This window comes from Rhipicephalus microplus, chromosome 2 (genome assembly GCF_043290135.1).
Source record: "Rhipicephalus microplus isolate Deutch F79 chromosome 2, USDA_Rmic, whole genome shotgun sequence".
NCBI lineage: Eukaryota > Metazoa > Arthropoda > Arachnida > Ixodida > Ixodidae > Rhipicephalus > Rhipicephalus microplus.
In genome coordinates, this window is record NC_134701.1 from 57,620,941 (window position 1) to 57,647,481 (window position 26,541).

A 26,541-nucleotide genomic window follows, 5' to 3' on the forward strand; every position below is an offset into this window, starting at 1 on the left:
AACGAGCCCTTAGGTATACACTTCTTTCCCTTATTTCGTTAAACGAGGGTCTCGTACTGGCAGACATGGTGTCATTAGGTTGTATACGAGGGACTATTATTCAGCTGCCCGCTCAAAATAAGTTCACGGGCTACGTGACGCAAAACATGCGCATAAAAGAGTGTTTTCACACTCGTCGCTTGGCTTATAGATGTCGCTGACTGTCACTCCTACTTCTAAATTCACGTATAAACCCAAAAAAGTGGACGGAGGGAAGGCCGCTGTGGTAGCTCAGTGGTTAGAGCATCGAACGCGTTATTCGAAGGTTGTAGGTTCGATCTCTGCTCACGGCTGGTTATTTTTTCATCCACATTTCTTTCTTCCTATTTACCTGTCATTGGTTCTGATAATTTCCCCTGTACATTCCTTGGCATTACAGTCTGTTACATCTCATTAATATTGTGGTTAAACATGGAAAAACGAGCCCTTAGATATACACTTCTTTCCCTTATATCATTAAACGAGGGTCTCGTACTGGCAGACTTGGTGACATTAGATTATATACGACGGACTACTAATCAGCTGCCCGCTCATAAAAAGTTCACGTGCTACGTGACGCCAAACATGCGCATAAAAGAGTGTTTTCAAACTCGTCGCTTGGCTTATAGATGGCGCTGACTGTCACTCCTACTTCTAAATTCACGTATAAACCCAAAAAAGTGGATGGAGGGAAGGTCGCTGTAGTAGCTCAGTGGTTAGGGCATCGAACGCGTTATTCGAAGGTCGTAGGTTCGATTCCTGCTCACGGCTGGTTAGTTTTTCATCCACTTTTTTTTCTTCTTATTTACATTTTATTGGTTCTAATAACTTCCCCTGTACATTCCTTGGCATTCCTGTCTGTGACATCTCATTATTATTGTGTTAAAACACGGAAAAACGAGCCCTTAGGTATACACTTCTTTCCCTTATTTCGTTAAACAAGGGTCTCGTACTGGCAGACTTGGTGTCATTAGGTTGTATACGAGGGACTACTAATCAGCTGCCCGCTCATAATAAGTTCACGTGCTACGTGACGCCCAACATGCGCATAAAAGAGTGTTTTCACACTCGTCGCTTGGCTTATAGATGGCGCTGACTGTCACTCCTACTTCTAAATTCACGTATAAACCCAAAAAAGTGGATGGAGGGAAGGTCGCTGTAGTAGCTCAGTGGTTAGGGCTTCGAACGCGTTATTCGAAGGTCGTAGGTTCGATTCCTGCTCACGGCTGGTTATTTTTTCATCCACTTTTCTTTCTTCCTATTAACATTTCATTGGTTCTAATAACTTCCCCTGTACATTCCTTGGCATTACTGTCTGTGACATCTCATTTTTATTGTTTAAAACACGGAAAAACAAGCCCTTAGGTATACACTTCTTTTCCTTATTTCATTAAACGAGGGTCTCGTACTGGCAGACTTGGTGTCATTAGGTTGTTTATGAGGGACTATCAATCAGCTGCCCGCTCATAAAAAGTTCACGTGCTACGTGACGCCAAACATGCGCTTAAAAAAGTGTTTTCACACTCGTCGCTTGGCTTATGGATGGCGCTGACTGCACTGCTACTTCTAAATTCACGTATAAACCCAAAACATTGGATGGAGGGAAAGCCGCTGTAGTAGCTCAGTGGTTAGAGCAGCAGATTCGTTATTCGAAGTTCGTAGGTTCGATTCCTGCCCACGGCTGGTAAATTTTTATCCACTTTCTTTCTTCTTATTTACATTTCATTGGTTCTAATAACTTCCCCTGTATATTTCTTGGCATTACTGTCTGTTACATCTCATTAAAATTGTGTTAAAACACGGAAAAACGAGCCCTTAGTATACACTTCTTTCCCTTATTTCGTTAAACGAGGGTCTCGTACTGGCAGACATGGTGCTATTATGTTGTATACGAGGGACTATCAATCAGCTGCCCGCTCATAATAAGTTCACGTGCTACGTGACGCCAAACGTGCGCATAAAAGAGTGTTTTCACACTTGTCGCTTGGCTTATAGATGGCGCTGACTGTCACTCCTACATCTAAATTCACGTATAAACCCAAAAAAGTGGATGTAGGGAAGGCCGCTGTGGTAGCTCAATGGTTAGAGCATCGAACGCGTTATTCGAAGGTCGTAGAATCGATTCCTGCACACGGCTGGTTATTTTTACATTCACTTTTCTTTCTTCCTAATTACATTTCATTGGTTATAATAACTTTCCCTGTGCAATCCTTGGCATTACTGTCTGTTACATCTCATTAATATTGTGTTAAAACATGGAAAAACGAGCCCTTAGGTATACACTTTTTTTCTTATTTTGTTAAACGAGGGTCTCGTACTGGCAGACTTGGTGTCATTAGGTTGTATACGAGGGACTGTTAATCAGCGGCCCGCTCATAATAAGTTCACGCGCTACGTGACGCAAAACATGCGCATAAAAGAGTGTTTTCACTTTCGTAGCGTGGCTTATAGGTGGCGCTGACTGTCACTCCTACTTCTAAATTCACGTATAAACCCAAAAAAGTGGATAGAGGGAAGGCCGCTGTGGTAGCTCAGTGGTTAGAGCTTCGAACGCGTTATTCGAAGGTCGTAGATTCGATTCCTGCTCACGGCTGGTTATTTTTTCATCCACTTTTCTTTCTTCTTATTTACACTTCATTGGTTCTAATAACTTCCCCTGTACATTCCTTGGCATTACTGTCTGTGACATCTCATTTTTATTGTGTTAAAACACGGAAAAACAAACCCTTATGTATACACTTCTTTTCCTTATTTCATTAAACGAGGGTCTCGTACTAGCAGACTTGGTGTCATTAGGTTGTTTATGAGGGACTATTAATCAGCTGCCCGCTCATAATAAGTTCACGTGCTACGTGACGCCAAACATGCGCATAAAAGAGTGTTTTCACACTCGTCGCTTGGCTTATGAATGGCGCTGCCTGCACTCCTACTTCTAAATTCACGTATAAACCCAAAACATTGGATGGAGGGAAAGCCGCTGTGGTAGCTCAGTGGTTAGAGCAGCAGATTTGTTATTCGAAGTTCGTAGGTTCGATTCCTGCTCACGGCTGGTACTTTTTTATCCACTTTCTTTCTTCCTATTTACAATTCATTGGTTTTAATAACTTCCCCTGTACATTTCTTGGCATTACTGCCTGTTACATCTCATTAATATTGTGTTAAAACACGGAAAAACGAGCCCTTAGGTATACACTTCTTTCCCTCATTTCGTTAAACGAGGGTTTCGTACTGGCAGACATGGTGTTATTAGGTTGTATTCAAGGGACTATCAATCAGCTGCCCGCTCGTAATAAGTTCACGTGCTACGTGACGCCAAACGTGCGCATAAAAGAGTTTTTTCACACTGGTCGCTTCGCCTATAGATGGCGCTGACTGTCACTCCTCCTTCTGAATTCACGTGTAAACCCAAAAAAGTGGATGGAGGGAAGGCCGCTGTGGTAGCTCGGTGGTTAGAGCAGTAGACGCGTTATTCGAAGGTCGTAGGTTCGATTCCTGCTCACGTCTGGTAGTTTTTTATCCACTTTCTTTCTTTTTATTTACACTTCATTGGTTCTAATAACTTCCCTTGTACATTTCTTGGAATTACTGCCTGTTACATCTCATTATAATTTTGTTGAAACACGGAAAAACGAGCCCTTAGGTATACACTTCTTTCCCTTATTTCGTTAAACGAGGGTCTCGGACTGGCAGACATGGTGTTATTAGGTTGTATACGAGGAACTATCAATCAGCTGCCCGCTTATAATAAGTTCACGTGCTACGTGACGCCAAACGTGCGCATAAAAGAGTGTTTTTACACTCGTCGCTTGGCTTATAGATGGCGCTGACTGTCACTCCTACTTCTAAATTCACGTGTAAACCCAAAAAAGGGGATGGAGGGAAGGCCGCTGTGGTAGCTCATTGATTAGAGCAGCAGAGGCGTTATTAGAAGGTCGTAGGTTCGATTCCTGCTCTCGGCTGGTAATTTTTTATCCAATTTGTTTCTTCTTATTTACATTTCATTGGTTTTTATAACTTCCCCCGTACATTCCTTGGCATTACTGTCTGTTACATCTCATTATAATTGTGTTAAAACACGGAAAAACGAGCCCTTAGGTATACACTTCTTTCCCTTATTTCGTTAAACGAGGGTCTCGTACTGGCAGACATGGTGTCATTAGGTTGTATACGAGGGACTATTAATCAGCGGCCCGCTCATAATAGGTTCACGCGCTACGTGACGCAAAACATGCGCATAAAAGAGTGTTTTCACTTTCGTAGCATGGCTTATAGATGGCGCTGACTGTCACTCCTACTTCTAAGTTCACGTATAAACCCAAAAAAGTGGATAGAGGAAAGGCCGCTGTGGTAGCTCAGTGGTTAGAGCTTCGAACGCGTTATTCGAAGGTCGTAGATTCGATTCCTGCTCACGGCTGGTTATTTTTTCATCCACTTTTCTTTCTTCTTATTTACACTTCATTGGTTCTAATAACTTCCCCTGTACATTCCTTGGCATTACTGTCTGTGACATCTCATTTTTATTGTGTTAAAACACGGAAAAACAAACCCTTATGTATACACTTCTTTTCCTTATTTCATTAAACGAGGGTCTCGTACTAGCAGACTTGGTGTCATTAGGTTGTTTATGAGGGACTATTATTCAGCTGCCCACTCATAATAAGTTCACGTGCTACGTGACGCCAAACATGCGCATAAAAGAGTGTTTTCACACTCGTCGCTTGGCTTATGAATGGCGCTGACTGCACTCCTACTTCTAAATTCACGTATTAACCCAAAACATTGGATGGAGGGAAAGCCGCTGTGGTAGCTCAGTGGTTAGAGCAGCAGATTTGTTATTCGAAGTTCGTAGGTTCGATTCCTGCTCACGGCTGGTACTTTTTTATCCAATTTCTTTCTTCCTATTTATATTTCATTGGTTTTAATAACTTCCCCTGTACATTTCTTGGCATTACTGCCTGTTACATCTCATTATTATTGTGTTAAAATACGGAAAAACAAGCCCTTAGGTATACACTTCTTTCCCTCATTTCGTTAAACGAGGGTCTCGTACTGGCAGACATGGTGTTATTAGGTTGTATTCAAGGGACTATCAATCAGCTGCCCGCTCGTAATAAGTTCACGTGCTACGTGACGCCAAACGTGCGCATAAAAGAGTTTTTTCACACTGGTCGCTTCGCCTATAGATGGCGCTGACTGTCACTCCTCCTTCTGAATTCACGTGTAAACCCAAAAAAGTGGATGGAGGGAAGGCCGCTGTGGTAGCTCGGTGGTTAGAGCAGTAGACGCGTTATTCGAAGGTCGTAGGTTCGATTCCTGCTCACGTCTGGTAGTTTTTTATCCACTTTCTTTTTATTTACATTTCATTGGTTCTAATAACTTCCCTTGTACATTTCTTGGAATTACTGCCTGTTACATCTCATTATAATTGTGTTAAAACACGGAAAAACGAGCCCTTAGGTATACACTTCTTTCCCTTATTTCGTTAAACGAGGGTCTCGTACTGGCAGACATGGTGTTATTAGGTTGTATACGAGGAACTATCAATCAGCTGCCCGCTTATAATAAGTTCACGTGCTACGTGACGCCAAACGTGCGCATAAAAGAGTGTTTTTACACTCGTCGCTTGGCTTATAGATGGCGCTGACTGTCACTCCTACTTCTAAATTCACGTGTAAACCCAAAAAAGGGGATGGAGGGAAGGCCGCTGTGGTAGCTCAGTGGTTAGAGCAGCAGAGGCGTTATTAGAAGGTCGTAGGTTCGATTCCTGCTCTCGGCTGGTAATTTTTTATCCAATTTGTTTCTTCTTATTTACATTTCATTGGTTTTTATAACTTCCCCCGTACATTCCTTGGCATTACTGTCTGTTACTTCTCATTATAATTGTGTTAAAACACGGAAAAACGAGCCCTTAGGTATACACTTCTTTCCCTTATTTCGTTAAACGAGGGTCTCGTACTGGCAGACATGGTGTCATTAGGTTGTATACGAGGGACTATTAATCAGCTGCCGGCTCAAAATAAGTTCACGGGCTACGTGACGCCAAACATGCGCATAAAAGAGTGTTTTTACACTCGTCGCTTGGCTTATAGATGGCGCTGACGGTCACTCCTACTTCTAAATTCACGTATAAACCCAAAAAAGTGGATGGAGGGAAGGCCGCTGTGGTAGCTCAGTGGTTAGAGCATCGAACGCGTTATTCGAAGGTTGTAGGTTCGATCTCTGCTCATGGCTGGTTATTTTTTCATCCACATTTCTTTCTTCCTATTTACATTTCATTGGTTCTGATAATTTCCCCTGTACATTCCTTGGCATTACTGTCTGTTACATCTCATTATATTGTGTTAAAACATGGAAAAACGAGCCCTTAGAAATACACTTCTTTCCCTTATATTATTAAACGAGGGTCTCGTACTGGCAGACTTGGTGTCATTAGATTGTATACGAGGGACTACTAATCAGCTGCCCGCTCATAAAAAGTTCACGTGCTACGTGACGCCAAACATGCGCATAAAAGAGTGTTTTCAAACTCGTCGCTTGGCTTATAGATGGCGCTAACTGTCACTCCTACTTCTAAATTCACGTATAAACCCAAAAAAGTGGATGGAGGGAAGGTCGCTGTAGTAGCTCAGTGGTTAGGGCATCGAACGCGTTATTCGAAGGTCGTAGGTTCGATTCCTGCTCACGGCTGGTTAGTTTTTCATCCACTTTTCTTTCTTCTTATTTACATTTTATAGGTTCTAATAACTTCCCCTGTACATTCCTTGGCATTCCTGTCTGTGACTCTCATTATTATTGTGTTAAAACACGGAAAAACGAGCCCTTAGGTATAACTTCTTTCCCTTATTTCGTTAAACGAGGGTCTCGTACTGGCAGACTTGGTGTCATTAGGTTGTATACGAGGGACTACTAATCAGCTGCCCGCTCATAATAAGTTCACGTGCTACGTGACGCCAAACATGCGCATAAAAGAGTGCTTTCACACTCGTCGCTTGGCTTATAGATAGCGTTGACTGTCACTCCTACTTCTAAATTCACGTATAAACCCAAAAAAGTGGATGGAGGGAAGGTCACTGTTGTAGCTCAGTGGTTAGAGCTTCGAACGCGTTATTTGAAGGTCGTAGGTTCGATTCCTGCACACGGCTGGTTATTTTTTCATTCACTTTTCTTTCTTCCTAATTACATTTCATTGGTTATAATAACTTTCCCTGTGCAATCCTTGGCATTACTGTCTGTTACATCTCATTAATATTGTGTTAAAACATGGAAAAACGAGCCCTTAGGTATACACTTTTTTTTCTTATTTTGTTAAACGAGGGTCTCGTACTGGCAGACATGGTGTCATTGGGTTGTATACGAGGGACTATAAATCAGCTGCCCGCTCACAATAAGTTCACGTGCTACGTGACGCCAATCGTGCGCATAAAAGAGTGTTTTCACACTCGTCGCTTGGCTTATAGATGGCGCTGACTGTCACTCCTACTTCTAAATTCACGTATAAACCCAAGAAAGGGGATGGAGGGAAGGCCACTGTGGTAGCTCAGTGGTTAGAGCAGCAGACGCGTTATTAGAAGGTCGTAGGTTCGATTCCTGCTCTCGGCTGGTAATTTTTTATCCAATTTTTTCTTCTTATTTACATTTCATTGGTTTTTATAACTTCCCCTGTACATTCCTTGGCATTACTGTCTGTTACATCTCATTATAATTGTGCTAAAACACGGAAAAACGAGCCCTTAGGTATACACTTCTTTCCCTTATTTCGTTAAACAAGGGTCTCGTACTGGCAGACATGGTGTCATTAGGTAGTATACGAGGGACTATTATTCAGCTGCCCGCTCAAAATAAGTTCACGGGCTACGTGACGCAAAACATGCGCATAAAAGATGTTTTCACACTCGTCGCTTGGCTTATAGATGGCGCTGACTGTCACTTCTACTTCTAAATTCACGTATAAACCCAAAAAAGTGGATGGAGGGAAGGCAGCTGTGGTAGCTCAGTGGTTAGAGCATCGAACGCGTTATTCGAAGGTTGTAGGTTCAATCTCTGCTCACGGCTCGTTATTTTTTCATCCACATTTCTTTCTTCCTATTTACATTTCATTGGTTCTGATAATTTCCCCTGTACATTCCTTGGCATTACTGTCTGTTACATCTCATTAATATTGTGGTTAAACATGGAAAAACGAGCCCTTAGATATACACTTCTTTCCCTTATATCATTAAACGAGGGTCTCGTACTGGCAGACTTGGTGTCATTAGATTGTATACGAGGGACTACTAATCAGCTGCCCGCTCATAAAAAGTTCACGTGCTACGTGACGCCAAACATGCGCATAAAAGAGTGTTTTCAAACTTGTCGCTTGGCTTATAGATGGCGCTGACTGTCACTCCTACTTCTAAATTCACGTATAAACCCAAAAAAGTGGATGGAGGGAAGGTCGCTGTAGTAGCTCAGTGGTTAGGGCATCGAACGCGTTATTCGAAGGTCGTAGGTTCCATTCCTGCTCACGGCTGGTTAGTTTTTCATCCACTTTTCTTTGTTCTTATTTACATTTTATTGGTTCTAATAACTTCCCCTGTACATTCCTTGGCATTCCTGTGTGTGACATTTCATTATTATTGTGTTAAAACACGGAAAATTGAGCCCTTAGGTATACACTTCTTTACCTTATTTCATTAAACGAGGGTCTCGTACTGGCAGACTTGGTGTCATTAGGTTGTAAATGAGGGACAATTAATCAGCTGCCCGCTCATAATAAGTTCACGTGCTACGTGACGCCAAACATGCGCATAAAAGAGTGTTTTCGCACTCGTCGCTTGGCTTATAGATGGCGCTGACTGTCACTCCTACATCTAAATTCACGTATAAACCTAAAAAAGGTGATGGAGGGAAGGCCGCTGTGGTAGCTCAGTGGTTAGAGCAGCAGACGCGTTATTCAAAGGTCGTAGGTTCAATTCCTGCTCACGTCTGGTAATTTTTTATCCACTTTCTTTCTTCTTATTTACATTTCATTGATTCTAATAACTTCCCTTGTACATTTCTTGGAATTACTGCCTGTTACATCTCATTAAAATTGTGTTAAAACACGGAAAAACGAGCCCTTAGGTATACACTTCTTTCCCTTATTTCGTTAAACGAGGGTCTCGTACTGGCAGACAAGGTGTTATTAGGTTGTATACAAGGGATTATCAATCAGCTGCCCGCTTATAATAAGTTCACGTGCTACGTGACGCCAAACGTGCGCATAAAAGAGTGTTTTCACACTCGTCGCTTGGCCTATAGATGGCGCTGACTGTCACCCCTAAATCTAAATTCACGTATAAACCCAAAAAAGTGGATGTAGGGAAGGCCGCTGTGGTTTCTCAGTGGTTAGAGCATCTAACGCGTGATTCGAAGGTCGTAGGTTCGATTCCTGCACACGGCTGCTTAATTTTTTATCCACTTTTCTTTCTTCTTAACTACATTTCATTGGTTCTAATAACTTTCCTTGTGCAATCCTTGGCATTACTGTCTGTTACATCTCATTAATATTGTGTTAAAACACGGAAAAATGAGCCCTTAGGTATACACTTCTTTCCCCTATTTCATTAAACGAGGGTCTCGTACTGGCAGACTTGGTGTCATTAGGTTGTATATGAGGGACTATTAATCAGCTGCCCGCTCATATTAATTTCACGTGCTACGTGACGCCAAACATGCGCATAAAAGTGTGTTTTCACACTCGTTGCTTGGCTCATAGATGGCGCTGACTGTCACTCCTAATTCTATATTCACGTATAAACTCAAAAAATGGGATGGAGGGAAGGCCGCTGTGGTAGCTCAGTGGTTAGAGCAGCAGACGCGTTATTAGAAGGTCGTAGGTTCGATTCCTGCTCACGGCTGGGAATTTTTTGTCCAATGTGTTTCTCCCGATTTACATTTCATTGGTTCTAATAACTTCCCCTGTACATTCCTTGGCATTACTGTCTGTTACATCTCAATATAAACACGGAAAAACGAGCCCTTAGGTATACACTTCTTTCCCTTATTTCGTTAAACGAGGGTCTCGTACTGGCAGACATGGTGTCATTAGGTTGTATACGAGGGACTATTAATCAGCTGCCCGCTCAAAATAAGTTTACGTGCCACGTGACGCCAAACATGTGCATCAAAAAGTGTTTTCACACTCGTCGCTTGGCTTATCGATGGCGCTGACTGTCACTCCTACTTCTAAATTCACGTATAAACCCAAAAAAGTGGCTGGAGGGAAGGTCGCTATAGTAGCTCAGTGGTTAGAGCATCGAACGCGTTATTCGAAGGTCGTAGGTTCGATTCCTGCTCACGGCTGGTAAATTTTTATCCACTTTCTTTCTTCTTATTTACATTTCATTGGTTCTAATCACTTCCCCTGTATATTTCTTGGCATTACTGCCTGTTAGATCCCATTATAATTGTGTTAAAACACGGAGAAACGAGCCCTTAGGTATACACTTCTTTCCCCTATTTTGTTAAACGAGGGTCTCGTACTGGCAGACTTGGTGTCATTAGGTTGTATACGAGGGACTACTAATCAGCTGCCCGCTCATAATAAGTTCACGTGCTACGTGACACCAAACATGCGCATAAAAGAGTGTTTTCACACTCGTCGCTTGGCTTATAGATGGCGATGACTGTCACTCCTACTTCTAAATTCACGTATAAACCCAAAAAAGTGGATGGAGGGAAGGTCGCTGTAGTAGCTCAGTGGTTAGGGCTTCGAACGCGTTATTCGAAGGTCGTAGGTTCGATTCCTGCTCACGGCTGGTTATTTTTTCATCCACTTTTCTTTCTTCCTATTAACATTTCATTGGTTCTAATAACTTCCCCTGTACATTCCTTGGCATTACTGTCTGTGACATCTCATTTTTATTGTTTAAAACACGGAAAAACAAGCCCTTAGGTATACACTTCTTTTCCTTATTTCATTAAACGAGGGTCTCGTACTGGCAGACTTGGTGTCATTAGGTTGTTTATGAGGGACTATTAATCAGCTGCCCGCTCATAATAAGTTCACGTGCTACGTGACGCCAAACATGCGCTTAAAAGAGTGTTTTCACACTCGTCGCTTGGCTTATGGATGGCGCTGACTGCACTGCTACTTCTAAATTCACGTATAAACCCAAAAAATTGGATGGAGGGAAAGCCGCTGTGGTAGCTCAGTGGTTATAGCAGAAGATGCATTATTCGAAGTTCGTAGGTTCGATTCCAGCCCACGGCTGGTAAATTTTTATCCACTTTCTTTCTTCTTATTTACATTTCATTGGTTCTAATCACTTCCCCTGTATATTTCTTGGCATTACTGCCTGTTAGATCCCATTATAATTGTGTTAAAACACGGAAAAACGAGCCCTTAGGTATACACTTCTTTCCCTTATTTCGTTAAACGAGGGTCTCGTACTGGCAGACATGGTGTCGTTAGGTTGTATACGAGGGACTATTATTCAGCTGCCCGCTCAAAATAAGTTCACGGGCTACGTGACGCAAAACATGCGCATAAAAGAGTGTTTTCACACTCGTCGCTTGGCTTATAGATGGCGCTGACTGTCACTCCTACTTCTAAATTCACGTATAAACCCAAAAAAGTGGATGGAGGGAAGGTCGCTGTAGTAGCTCAGTGGTTAGGGCTTCGAACGCGTTATTCGAAGGTCGTAGGTTCGATTCCTGCTCACGGCTGGTTATTTTTTCATCCACTTTTCTTTCTTCCTATTAACATTTCATTGGTTCTAATAACTTCCCCTGTACATTCCTTGGCATTACTGTCTGTGACATCTCATTTTTATTGTTTAAAACACGGAAAAACAAGCCCTTAGGTATACACTTCTTTTCCTTATTTCATTAAACGAGGGTCTCGTACTGGCAGACTTGGTGTCATTATGTTGTTTATGAGGGACTATTAATCAGCTGCCCGCTCATAATAAGTTCACGTGCTACGTGACGCCAAACATGCGCTTAAAAGAGTGTTTTCACACTCGTCGCTTGGCTTATGGATGGCGCTGACTGCACTGCTACTTCTAAATTCACGTATAAACCCAAAACATTGGATAGAGGGAAAGGCGCTGTAGTAGCTCAATGATTAGAGCATCGAACGCGTTATTCGAAGGTCGTAGGTTCGATTCCTGCACACGGCTGGTTATTTTTACATTCACTTTTCTTTCTTCCTAATTACATTTCATTGGTTATAATAACTTTCCCTGTGCAATCCTTGGCATTACTGTCTGTTACATCTCATTAATATTGTGTTAAAACATGGAAAAACGAGCCCTTAGGTATACACTTTTTTTCTTATTTTGTTAAACGAGGGTCTCGTACTGGCAGACTTGGTGTCATTAGGTTGTATACGAGGGACTATTAATCAGCGGCCCGCTCATAATAAGTTCACGCGCTACGTGACGCAAAACATGCGCATAAAAGAGTGTTTTCACTTTCGTAGCATGGCTTATAGGTGGCGCTGACTGTCACTCCTACTTCTAAATTCACGTATAAACCCAAAAAAGTGGATAGAGGGAAGGCCGCTGTCGGAGCTCAGTGGTTAGAGCTTCGAACGCGTTATTCGAAGGTCGTAGATTCGATTCCTGCTCACGGCTGGTTATTTTTTCATCCACTTTTCTTTCTTCTTATTTACACTTCATTGGTTCTAATAACTTCCCCTGTACATTCCTTGGCATTACTGTCTGTGACATCTCATTTTTATTGTGTTAAAACACGGAAAAACAAACCCTTATGTATACACTTCTTTTCCTTATTTCATTAAACGAGGGTCTCGTACTAGCAGACTTGGTGTCATTAGGTTGTTTATGAGGGACTATTAATCAGCTACCCGCTCATAATAAGTTCACGTGCTACGTGACGCCAAACATGCGCATAAAAGAGTGTTTTCACACTCGTCGCTTGGCTTATGAATGGCGCTGACTGCACTCCTACTTCTAAATTCACGTATAAACCCAAAACATAGATGGAGGGAAAGCCGCTGTGGTAGCTCAGTGGTTAGAGCAGCAGATTTGTTATTCCAAGTTCGTAGGTTCGATTCCTGCTCACGGCTGGTACTTTTTTATCCAATTTCTTTCTTCCTATTTACATTTCATTGGTTTTAATAACTTCCCCTGTACATTTCTTGGCATTACTGCCTGTTACATCTCATTAATATTGTGTTAAAACACGGAAAAACGAGCCCTTAGGTATACACTTCTTTCCCTCATTTCGTTAAACGAGGGTCTCGTACTGGCAGACATGGTGTTATTAGGTTGTATTCAAGGGACTATCAATCAGCTGCCCGCTCGTAATAAGTTCACGTGCTACGTGACGCCAAACGTGCGCATAAAAGAGTTTTTTCACACTGGTCGCTTCGCCTATAGATGGCGCTGACTGTCACTCCTCCTTCTGAATTCACGTGTAAACCCAAAAAAGTGGATGGAGGGAAGGCCGCTGTGGTAGCTCGGTGGTTAGAGCAGTAGACGCGTTATTCGAAGGTCGTACGTTCGATTCCTGCTCACGTCTGGTAGTTTTTTATCCACTTTCTTTCTTTTTATTTACATTTCATTGGTTCTAATAACTTCCCTTGTACATTTCTTGGAATTACTGCCTGTTACATCTCATTATAATTGTGTTAAAACACGGAAAAACGAGCCCTTAGGTATACACTTCTTTCCCTTATTTCGTTAAACGAGGGTCTCGTACTGGCAGACATGGTGTTATTAGGTTGTATACGAGGAACTATCAATCAGCTGCCCGCTTATAATAAGTTCACGTGCTACGTGACGCCAAACGTGCGCATAAAAGAGTGTTTTTACACTCGTCGCTTGGCTTATAGATGGCGCTGACTGTCACTCCTACTTCTAAATTCACGTGTAAACCCAAAAAAGGGGATGGAGGGAAGGCCACTGTGGTAGCTCAGTGATTAGAGCAGAAGAGGCGTTATTAGAAGGTCGTAGGTTCGATTCCTGCTCTCGGCTGGTAATTTTTTATCCAATTTGTTTCTTCTTATTTACATTTCATTGGTATTTACAACTTCCCCCGTACATTCCTTGGCATTACTGTCTGTTACATCTCATTATAATTGTGTTAAAACACGGAAAAATGAGCCCTTAGGTATACACTTCTTTCCCTTATTTCGTTAAACGAGGGTCTCGTACTGGCAGACATGGTGTCATTAGGTTGTATACGAGGGACTATTAATCAGCTGCCCGCTCAAAATAAGTTCACGGGCTACGTGACGCCAAACATGCGCATAAAAGAGTGTTTTTACACTCGTCGCTTGGCTTATAGATGGCGCTGACGGTCACTCCTACTTCTTTCTAAATTCACGTATAAACCCAAAAAAGTGGATGGAGGGAAGGCCGCTGTGGTAGCTCAGTGGTTAGAGCATCGAACGCGTTATTCGAAGGTTGTAGGTTCGATCTCTGCTCACGGCTGGTTATTTTTTTTCATCCACATTTCTTTCTTCCTATTTACATTTCATTGGTTCTGATAATTTCCCCTGTACATTCCTTGGCATTACTGTCTGTTACATCTCATTATATTGTGTTAAAACATGGAAAAACGAGCCCTTAGATATACAATTCTTTCTCTTATATCATTAAACGAGGGTCTCGTACTGGCAGACTTGGTGTCATTAGATTGTATACGAGGGACTACTAATCAGCTGCCCGCTCATAAAAAGTTCACGTGCTACGTGACGCCAAACATGCGCATAAAAGAGTGTTTTCAAACTCGTCGCTTGGCTTATAGATGGCGCTAACTGTCACTCCTACTTCTAAATTCACGTATAAACCCAAAAAAGTGGATGGAGGGAAGGTCGCTGTAGTAGCTCAGTGGTTAGGGCATCGAACGCGTTATTCGAAGGTCGTAGGTTCGATTCCTGCTCACGGCTGGTTAGTTTTTCATCCACTTTTCTTTCTTCTTATTTACATTTTATTGGTTCTAATAACTTCCCCTGTACATTCCTTGGCATTCCTGTCTGTGACGTCTCATTATTATTGTTTTAAAACACGGAAAAACGAGCCCTTAGGTATAACTTCTTTCCCTTATTTCGTTAAACGAGGGTCTCGTACTGGCAGACTTGGTGTCATTAGGTTGTATACGAGGGACTACTAATCAGCTGCCCGCTCATTATAAGTTCACGTGCTACGTGACGCCAAACATGCGCATAAAAGAGTGTTTTCACACTCGTCGCTTGGCTTATAGATAGCACTGACTGTCACTCCTACTTCTAAATTCACGTATAAACCCAAAAAAGTGGATGGAGGGAAGGTCACTGTAGTAGCTCAGTGGTTAGAGCTTCGAACGCGTTATTCGAAGGTCGTAGGTTCGATTCCTGCACACGGCTGGTTATTTTTTCATTCACTTTTCTTTCTTCCTAATTACAATTCATTGGTTATAATAACTTTCCCTGTGCAATCCTTGGCATTACTGTCTGTTACATCTCATTAATATTGTGTTAAAACACGGAAAAACGAGCCCTTAGGTATACACTTTTTTTTCTTATTTTGTTAAACGAGGGTCTCGTACTGGCAGACATGGTGTCATTGGGTTGTATACGAGGGACTATCAATCAGCTGCCCGCTCATAATAAGTTCACGTGCTACGTGACGCCAAACGTGCGCATAAAAGAGTGTTTTCACACTCGTCGCTTGGCTTATAGATGGCGCTGACTGTCACTCCTACTTCTAAATTCACGTATAAACCCAAGAAAGGGGATGGAGGGAAGGCCGCTGTGGTAGCTCAGTGGTTAGAGCAGCAGACGCGTTATTAGAAGGTCGTAGGTTCGATTCCTGCTCTCGGCTGGTAATTTTTTATCCAATTTTTTCATCTTATTTACATTTCATTGGTTTTTATAACTTCCCCTGTACATTCCTTGGCATTTCTGTCTGTTACATCTCATTATAATTGTGCTAAAACACGGAAAAACGAGCCCTTAGGTATACACTTCTTTCCCTTATTTCGTTAAACGAGGGTCTCGTACTGGCAGACATGGTGTCATTAGGTAGTATACGAGAGACTATTAATCAGCTGCCCGCTCATAATAAGTTCACGTGCTACGTGGCGCCAAACATGCGCATAAAAGTGTGTTTTCACACTCGTCGCTTGGCTTATAGATGGCGCTGACTGTCACTCCTACTTCTAAATTCACGTGTAAACCCAAAAAAGGGGATGGAGGGAAGGCCGCTGTGGTAGCTCAGTGGTTAGAGCAGCAGACGCGTTATTAGAAGGTCGTAGGTTCGATTCCTGTTCTCGGCTGGTAATTTTTTGTCCAATTTGTTTCTTCTTATTTACATTTCATTGGTTTTTATAACTTCCCCCGTACATTTCTTGGCATTACTGTCTGTTACATCTCATTATATTTGTGTTAAAACCCGGAAAAACGAGCCCTTAGGTATACACTTCTTTCCTTTATTTCGTTAAACGAGGGTCTCGTTCTGGCAGACATGGTGTCATTAGGTTGTATACGAGGGACTATTATTCAGCTGCCCGCTCAAAATAAGTTCACGGGCTACGTGACGCAAAACATGCGCATAAAAGATGTTTTCACACTCGTCGCTTGGCTTATAGATGGCGCTGACTGTCACTTCTACTTCTAAATTCACGTATAAACCCAAAAAAGTGGATGGAGGGAAGGCCGCTGTGGTAGCTCAGTGGTTAGAGCATCGAACGCGTTATTCGAAGGTTGTAGGTTCAATCTCTGCTCACGGCTCGTTATTTTTTCATCCACATTTCTTTCTTCCTATTTACATTTCATTAGTTCTGATAATTTGCCCTGTACATTCCTTGGCATTACTGTCTGTTACATCTCATTAATATTGTGGTTAAACATGGAAAAACGAGCCCTTAGATATACACTTCTTTCCCTTATATCAATAAACGAGGGTCTCGTACTGGCAGACTTGGTGTCATTAGATTGTATACGAGGGACTACTAATCAGCTGCCCGCTCATAAAAAGTTCACGTGCTACGTGACGCCAAACATGCGCATAAAAGAGTGTTTTCAAACTCGTCGCTTGGCTTATAGATGGCGCTGACTGTCACTCCTACTTCTAAATTCACGTATAAACCCAAAAAAGTGAATGGAGGGAAGGTCGCTGTAGTAGCTCAGTGGTTAGGGCATCGAACGCGTTATTCGAAGGTCGTAGGTTCGATTCCTGCTCACGGCTGGTTAGTTTTTCATCCACTTTTCTTTCTTCTTATTTACATTTTATTGGTTCTAATAACTTCCCCTGTACATTCCTTGGCATTCCTGTGTGTGACATCTCATTATTATTGTGTTAAAACACGAAAAATTGAGCCCTTAGGTCATCATCATCATCATCATCAGCCTGACTACGTCCACTGCAGGACAAAGGCCTCTCCCATGTTCCGCCAGTTAACCCGGTCCTGTGCTTGCTGCTGCCAATTTATACCCGCAAACTTCTTAATCTCATCTGCCCACCTAACCTTCTGTCTCCCCCTAACCCGCTTCCCTTCTCTGGGAATCCAGTCAGTTACCCTTAATGACCAGCGGTTATCCTGTCTACGCGCTACATGCCCTGCTGTAAGGAAAGGACTTAAAGACGCCGAGGAGCATCAAACCAGAACTGAAGAAGACGAGCGGAGAGCAGGTGGCACGAAGGCGACAACAACTAATGAAGAAGAGAAGAAGGCACGTGCGATTACGAGGCAACTGTGCGCCAATCAGCTGATGACCAGTGATGGCCCATAGAGGTGGCGTGCCACGATTGGGCCACGTGCGACCATTACGTGGCAGTAGGCTTTGTGGCTGGGGACGAGCCGGAGCAGCGGCAGACGGGAGACAGCGGGCCGAAGCGTCGGACGCAGGCAATCCAGGTTCCGTCCAGGGAACGCGGCCGTCCACGCTGCTGCCATCCAACTACCAGCTGGGGCGGCATTGCCGGCACGAGTACTGCATCTCGGGGCGCGGCCTGGCCTGCTGTTCTCTTCCTTGCCGAGGGCATCGCGGATCTCGGCGAGGCGTCTCCACGGTCAGCCGTTCGACACAGCGATGAACGTGGCCTGGCTAATGGTCACGGTTGCGTCGGGCATCGCGTCTCGGCGCATGTTCTTCGCTGGACGGGCTGGCCATTCCCCGCATGGAGCATCGCGTCTCCGATGCGGGTTGACTGCTCAGTAGTCGCACCCATGCCATCAAGCGCCGGTGTCACCAGAGCGTCGTACATAGGCAAGGGATGAGCGAGACTTTCTGCCGGGCGAGACGCGGGCGTGTGTACGGAGGACCATGGAGCCGGGCGAGGTTCAGGGTGGCCGAAAATTCAGATGCCAGGAGAGTTCCTGGCTGAATCGAGGATCGCCGAGCGGTGCCGAGCCGTACCAAGCGATGCGCCAGACTCGGAAGTGGGCCGCGAGCTCACGAGCTGTGCACCCGAGGGTACCTGGCTCTGCCCTGGCCAAGAACCCGCACGTGGAACCGCTACGCCCGGGCGGTGATCAAAAGCTTGGAAACGAGGTCCGAGGTCACGCTGGTCCAGGCATCTCCGCCACCGCAGCTCGAGAGCTGAGGCCACGAAGGCAGACGAAGCAGTGCGCCGCTCGAGAGGACGAGTTCCTGGGAGCGTTCCTGAGCCGGACGTGGGACCCGTACGTGTCGGCCAGGTCGAGCTCTGGTGTGTCCGGTCGAGGTCGAGTCCGTCGGCCTGTACAAGGTCCAAGGACAGGGCCTGCTGAACGGCTCCTGCCTGGGTGCAGTGGCCGGGAGCAGGTTCGTGGGCGAAGCCTACTGGGCGTGGTCCTCGGGAGCCGTGGCCTGATCCTGGACCTCCGGAGTTGCGACCCTGACTGCTGGGTTGGCCGCGACGTCCGACTCAACGGCGCTGCACACGGTAGCGTATCCGTGCGCCGTCAGCCGTTCCACCCATGCCATGAAATAAAAAGTTCATGTTAATGCTTTCTCGTCCGCTATCAACAAACATAGTGACGAACGTCCGTTAACCATCACAATAAATGGGGTTCCACGTGTGGGTTCTGGCCAGCACAGCACCGCCTGTGCCGTGCTGCAATGCTGCTCGCTACAGCTGCGGTGCGGCAGCTCACTCACCGGCGTTCGTCGCCTTGGCCAGGGCACCGCCAGGTACCCTCGGGTGCACCCTGCAGCTCATCAGCTCGTGGCCCACGTCCGAGTCTGGCCCGTCGCTCGGCACCGCTCGGCGATCCTAGATTCAGCCAGTCTCTCCCCTGGCATCTGAATCCTCGGCCACCCTGAATCCTCACCCGGCTCCATGCTCCTCTGTGCGCACTCCCGCGTCTCGCCCGGCAGAACATCTCGCTCGTCCCTTGCCGAAGTGCGACGCTCTCGTGACACCGGCGCTTGATGGCATGGGTGCGGCCACGGAGCAGTCAACCCGCATCGGAGACGCGATGCTCCATGCGGGGCATGGCCAGCCCGTCCAGCGAAGAGCGTGCGCCGAGACGTGATGCTCGACGCATCCGTGACCATTAGCCAGGCCACGTTCATCGCTGTGTCGAACGGCTGACCGTGGAGACGCCTCGCCGAGATCCGCGATGCCCTCGGCAAGGAAGAGAACAGCAGGCCAGGCCGCGCCCCGAGATGCAGTACTCGTGCCGGTAACGCCGCCCCAGCTGGTAGTTGGACGGCAGTAGCGTGGACGGCCGCGTTCCCTGGCCGGAACCTGGATCGCCTGCGTCCGACGCCTCGGCCCGCTGTCTCCCGTCTGCCGCTGCTTCGGCTCGTCCCCAGCCACAAAGCCCACTGCCACGTGATGGTCGCCCGTGGCCCAATCGTGGCACGCCACCTCTATGGGCCACCACAGGTCATCAGCTGATTCGCTGACACTCACGCGCACATTACACGCGCCTTACCCCGCACTTCCGTCGTTGTCGTTTTCTTCACTCATCACACCTGCCCATGTCCATTTCTTCATCTTGATTTCAGCTATGATATCCTTAACCCCCGTTTGTTCCCTAATCCACTCTGCTCTCTTCTTGTCTCTTAAGGTTACACCTACCATTTTTCTTTCCATTGCTCGCTGCGTCGTCCTCAAATTAAGCTGAACCCTCTTTGTAAGTCTCCAGGTTTCTGCTCCGTAGCTAAGTACCGGCAAGATACAGCTGTTATATACCTTCCTCTTGAGGGATAGTGGCAATCTACCTGTCATAATTTGAGAGTGCTTGCCGAATGTGCTCCACCCCATTCTTATTCTTCTAGTTACTTCAATCTCGTGGTTCGGCTCTGCGGTTATTACCTGCCCTAAGTAGACATAGTCTTTTACAACTTCAAGTGCACTATTACCTATCTCGAAGCGCTGCTCCTTGCCGAGGTTGTTGTACATTACTTTCGTTTTCTGCAGATTAATTTTAAGACCCACCTTTCTGCTCTCCTTGTCTAACTCCGTAATCATGAGTTGCAATTCGTCCCCCGAGTTACTCAGCAATGCAATGTCATCGGCGAAGCGCAGGTTACTAAGGTATTCTCCATTGACTCTTATCCCTAACTGCTCCCATTCTAGGCTTCTGAAAACCTCGTGTAAGCACGCGGTAAATAGCATTGGGGAAATTGTGTCCCCCTGCCTTACACCCTTCTTGATTGGTATTCTGTTGCTTTCTTTATGAAGCACTATGGTAGCAGTTGATCCCCTGTAGATTTCTTCCAGAATGTTTATATAAACTTCATCTACGCCCTGATTCCGCAGTGTTTGCATGACGGCTGATATTTCTACTGAATCAAACGCCTTCTCGTAATCTATGAAGGCTATGTATAGTGGTTGGTTATACTCTGAGCATTTCTCTATTACCTGATTGATAGTATGAATGTGGTCAATTGTTGAGTAGCCTGTTCGAAATCCTGCTTGTTCCTTTGGTTGATTGAATTCTAATGTTTTCTTTACTCTGTTAGCAATTACCTTTGTAAATAGCTTGTATACTACAGAGAGCAAGCTGATCGGCCTGTAATTCTTCAAGTCCTTGTCATCTCCTTTCTTATGTATTAAGATGATGTTAGCGTTCTTCCAAGACTCTGGTACTCTTCCCGTCAGGAGACACCACGTAAACAGGGTGGCTAGTTTTTCTAACACAATCTGTCCTCCATCTTTCAGCAAATCTGATGTTACCTGATCCTCACCAGCAGCTTTGCCCCTTTGCATGCTCTCCAAAGCTTTTCTCACTTCTTCTATCATTACTGGTGGGGTGTAATCTGGGTTACTGCTAGTTCTTATAGTATTAAGATCGTGGTTGTCTCGGCTACTGTACAGATCTCTGTAAAACTCCTCCGCTATTTTAACTATCCTATCCATATTGGTAGTTATTTTGCCTTCTTTGTCCCTTAGTGCATACATCCGACTTTTGCCTATCCCAAGTTTCCTCTTCAATGCTTTGACACTTCCTCCGTTTTTCAGAGCGTGTTCAATTCTCTCCATGTTATACCTTCTTACATCGCATACCTTACGTCTATTAATCAACTTCGAAAGCTCTGCCAGTTCTATTTTGTCTGTTGTACTTGACACTTTCATGATTTGACGCTTCTTAATTAGGTTCTTCGTTTCTTGGGAAAGCTTGCCAGTGTCCTGTCTAACTACCCGGCCTCCAACTTCCACTGCACACTCCGTAATGATACTCGTCAGATTATCATTCATTGTATCTACGCTAAGGTTGGTTTCCTCACTAAGAGCCGAATACCTGTTCTGCAGCGACACTCTGAATTCCTGTACTTTCCCTCTCAGTGCTAGCTGATTGATTGGCTTCTTGCGTATCAGTTTCTGTCGTTCCTTCTTCAAGTCTAGGCGAATTCGAGACCGTACCATTCTATGGTCACTGCATCGTACCTTGCCAATCACTTCCACATCCTTAACGATTCCAGGGTGTGCACTCATTATAAAGTCTATTTCGTTCTTATTTTCGCCATTAGGGCTCCTCCATGTCCACTTGCGGTTTTCTCGTTTTCGGTAGAAGGTATTCAAAATCCGTAAATTATTGCGTTCTGCGAATTCTACTAGTAGCTCTCCTGTGGCGTTTCTAGTACCGATGCCATAATCTCCTACTGCCTGGTCTCCAGCCTGCTTCTTCCCTACCTTTGCATTAAAGTCGCCCATCACCATAGTATACTGTGTTTTTACCTTACTCATTGCCGATTCCATGTCTTCATAGAAGCTTTCAACTGAAGCGTCATCATGGCTGGATGTAGGCGCGAAAGCCTGTACTACCTTCATTTTGTATCTTTTATTCAGTTTATTACGATACCTGCCACCCTTTCATTAATGCTATAGTATTCCTCTATGTTGCCAGCTATGTTTCTGTGAATTAGGAACCCCACTCCCAGTTCTCTTCTGTCTGCCAAGCCCCTGTAGCAAAGGACGTGCCCAGACTTGGTGTCATTAGGTTGTAAATGAGGGACAATTAATCAGCTGCCCGCTCATAATAAGTTCACGTGCTACGTGACGCCAAACATGCGCATAAAAGAGTGTTTTCACACTCGTCGCTTGGCTTATAGATGGCGCTGACTGTCACTCCTACATCTAAATTCACGTATAAACCTAAAAAAGGTGATGGAGGGAAGGCCGCTGTGGTAGCTCAGTGGTTAGAGCAGCAGACGCGTTATTCAAAGGTCGTAGGTTCAATTCCTGCTCACGTCTGGTAATTTTTTATCTACTTTCTTTCTTCTTATTTACATTTCATTGGTTCTAATAACTTCCCTTGTACATTTCTTGGAATTACTGCCTGTTACATCTCATTATAATTGTGTTAAAACAAGGAAAAGCGAGCCCTTAGGTATACACTTCTTTCCCTTATTTCGTTAAACGAGGGTCTCGTACTGGCAGACAAGGTGTTATTAGGTTGTATACAAGGGACTATCAATCAGCTGCCCGCTTATAATAAGTTCACGTGCTACGTGACGCCAAACGTGCGCATAAAAGAGTGTTTTCACACTCGTCGCTTGGCCTATAGATGGCGCTGACTGTCACTCCTAAATCTAAATTCACGTATAAACCCAAAAAAGTGGATGTAGGGAAGGCCGCTGTGGTTGCTCAGTGGTTAGAGCATCTAACGCGTGATTCGAAGGTCGTAGGTTCGATTCCTGCACACGGCTGGTTAATTTTTTATCCACTTTTCTTTCTTCTTAACTACATTTCATTGGTTCTAATAACTTTCCTTGTGCAATCCTTGACATTACTGTCTGTTACATCTCATTAATATTGTGTTAAAACACGGAAAAATGAGCCCTTAGGTATACACTTCTTTCCCTTATTTCATTAAACGAGGGTCTCGTACTGGCAGACTTGGTGTCATTAGGTTGTATATGAGGGACTATTAATCAGCTGCCCGCTCATATTAAATTCACGTGCTACGTGACGCCAAACATGCGCATAAAAGTGTGTTTGCACACTCGTCGCTTGGCTCATAGATGGCGCTGACTGTCACTCCTAATTCTATATTCACGTATAAACTCAAAAAATGGGATGGAGGGAAGGCCGCTGTGGTAGCTCAGTGGTTAGAGCAGCAGACGCGTTATTAGAAAGTCGTAGGTTCGATTCCTGCTCACGGCTGGTAATTTTTTATCCAATTTGTTTCTCCCGATTTACATTTCATTGGTTCTAATAACTTCCCCTGTACATTCCTTGGCATTACTGTCTGTTACATCTCAATATAAACACGGAAAAACGAGACCTTAGGTATACACTTGTTTCCCTTATTTCGTTAAACGAGGGTCTCGTACTGGCAGACATGGTGTCATTAGGTTGTATACGAGGAACTATTAATCAGCGGCCCGCTCAAAATAAGTTCACGTGCCACGTGACGCCAAACATGTGCATCAAAAAGTGTTTTCACACTCGTCGCTTGGCTTATCGAAGGCGCTGACTGTCACTCCTACTTCTAAATTCACGTATAAACCCAAAAAAGTGGCTGGAGGGAAGGTCGCTATAGTAGCTCAGTGGTTAGAGCATCGAACGCGTTATTCGAAGGTCGTAGGTTCGATTCCTGCTCACGGCTGGTTAGTTTTTCATCCACTTTTCTTTCTTCTTATTTACATTTTATTGGTTCTAATAACTTCCCCTCTACATTCCTTGGCATTCCTGTCAGTGACATCTCATTATTATTGTGTTAAAACACGGAGAAACGAGCCCTTAGGTATACACTTCTTTCCCCTATTTCGTTAAAACGAGGGTCTCGTACTGGCAGACTTGGTGTCATTAGGTTGTATACGAGGGACTACTAATCAGCTGCCCGCTCATAATATGTTCACGTGCTACGTGACGCCAAACATGCGCATAAAAGAGTGTTTTCACACTCGTCGCTTGGCTTATAGATGGCGATGACTGTCACTCCTACTTCTAAATTCACGTATAAACCCAAAAAAGTGGATGGAGGGAAGGTCGCTGTAGTAGCTCAGTGGTTAGGGCTTCGAACGCGTTATTCGAAGGTCGTAGGTTCGATTCCTGCTCACGGCTGGTTATTTTTTCATCCACTTTTCTTTCTTCCTATTAACATTTCATTGGTTCTGTTAATTTCCCCTGTACAATCCTTGGCATTACTGTCTGTTAAATCTCATTTTTATTGTGTTAAAACACGGAAAATTGAGCCCTTAGGTATACACTTCTTTACCTTATTTCATTAAACGAGGGTCTCGTACTGGCAGACTTGGTGTCATTAGGTTGTAAATGAGGAACAATTAATCAGCTGCCCGCTCATAATAAGTTCACGTGCTACGTGACGCCAAACGTGCGCACAAAAGAGTGTTTTCACACTCGTCGCTTGGCCTATAGATGGCGCTGACTGTCACTCCTACATCTAAATTCACGTATAAACCTAAAAAAGGGGATGGAGGGAAGGCCGCTGTGGTAGCTCAGTGGTTAGAGCATCTAACGCGTGATTCGAAGGTCGTAGGTTCGATTCCTGCACACGGCTGGTTATTTTTTTATCCACTTTTCTTTCTTCCTAACTACATTTCATTGGTTCTAATAACTTTCTTGTGCAATCCTTGGCATTACTGTCTGTTACATCTCATTAATATTGTGTTAAAACACGGAAAAATGAGCCCTTAGGTATACACTTCTTTCCCTTATTTCATTAAACGAGGGTCTCGTACTGGCAGACTTGGTGTCATTAGGTTGTATATGAGGGACTATTAATCAGCTGCCCGCTCATATTAAGTTCACGTGCTACGTGACGCCAAACATGCGCATAAAGTGTGTTTTCACACTCGTCGCTTGGCTCATAGATGGCGCTGACTGTCACTCCTAATTCTATATTCACGTATAAACTCAAAAAAGGGGATGGAGGGAAGGCCGCTGTGGTAGCTCAGTGGTTAGAGCAGCAGACGCGTTATTAGAAGGTCGTAGGTTCGATTCCTGCTCAGGGCTGGTAATTTTTTATCTAAATTGTTTCTCCCTATTTACATTTCATTGGTTCTAATAACTTCCCCTGTACATTCCTTGGCATTACTGTCTGTTACATCTCAATATATACACGGAAAAACGAGCCCTTAGGTATACACTTCTTTCCCTTATTTCGTTAAACGAGGGTCTCGTACTGGCAGACATGGTGTCATTAGGTTGTAAATGAGGGACAATTAATCAGCTGCCCGCTCATAATAAGTTCACGTGCTACGTGACGCCAAACATGCGCATAAAAGAGTGTTTTCACACTCGTCGCTTGGCTTATAGATGGCGCTGACTGTCACTCCTACATCTAAATTCACGTATAAACCTAAAAAAGGGGATGGAGGGAAGGCCGCTGTGGTAGCTCAGTGGTTAGAGCAGCAGACGCGTTATTCGAAGGTTGTAGGTTCGATTTCTGCTCACGGCTGGTTATTTTTTCATCCACATTTCTTTCTTTTTATTTACATTTCATTGGTTCTAATAACTTTCCCTGTATATTTCTTGGAATTACTGCCTGTTACATCTCATTATAATTGTGTTAAAACACGGAAAACCGAGCCCTTAGGTATACACTTCTTTCCCTTATTTCGTTAAACGAGGGTCTCGTACTGGCAGACATGGTGCTATTAGGTTGTATACGAGGGACTATCAATCAGCTGCCCGCCCATAATAAGTTCACGTGCTACGTGATGCCAAACATGCGCATAAAAGAGTGTTTTCAAACTCGTCGCTTGGCTTATAGATGGCGCTGACTGTCACTCCTACTTCTATATTCACGTATAAACCCAAAAAAGTGGATGGAGGGAAGGTTGCTGTAGTAGCTCAGTGGTTAGAGCATCGAACGCGTTATTCGAAGGTCGTAGGTTCGATTCCTGCTCACGGCTGGTTAGTTTTTCATCCACTTTTCTTTCTTCTTATTTACATTTCATTGGTTCTAATAACTTCCCCTGTACATTCCTTGGCATTCCTGTTTGTGACATCTCATTATTATTGTGTTAAAACACGGAAAAACGAGCCCTTAGGTATACACTTCTTTCCCTTATTTCGTTAAACGAGGGTCTCGTACTGGCAGACTTGGTGTCATTAGGTTGTATACGAGGGACTACTAATCAGCTGCCCACTCATAATAAGTTCACGTGCTACGTGACGCCAAACATGCGCATAAAAGAGTGTTTTC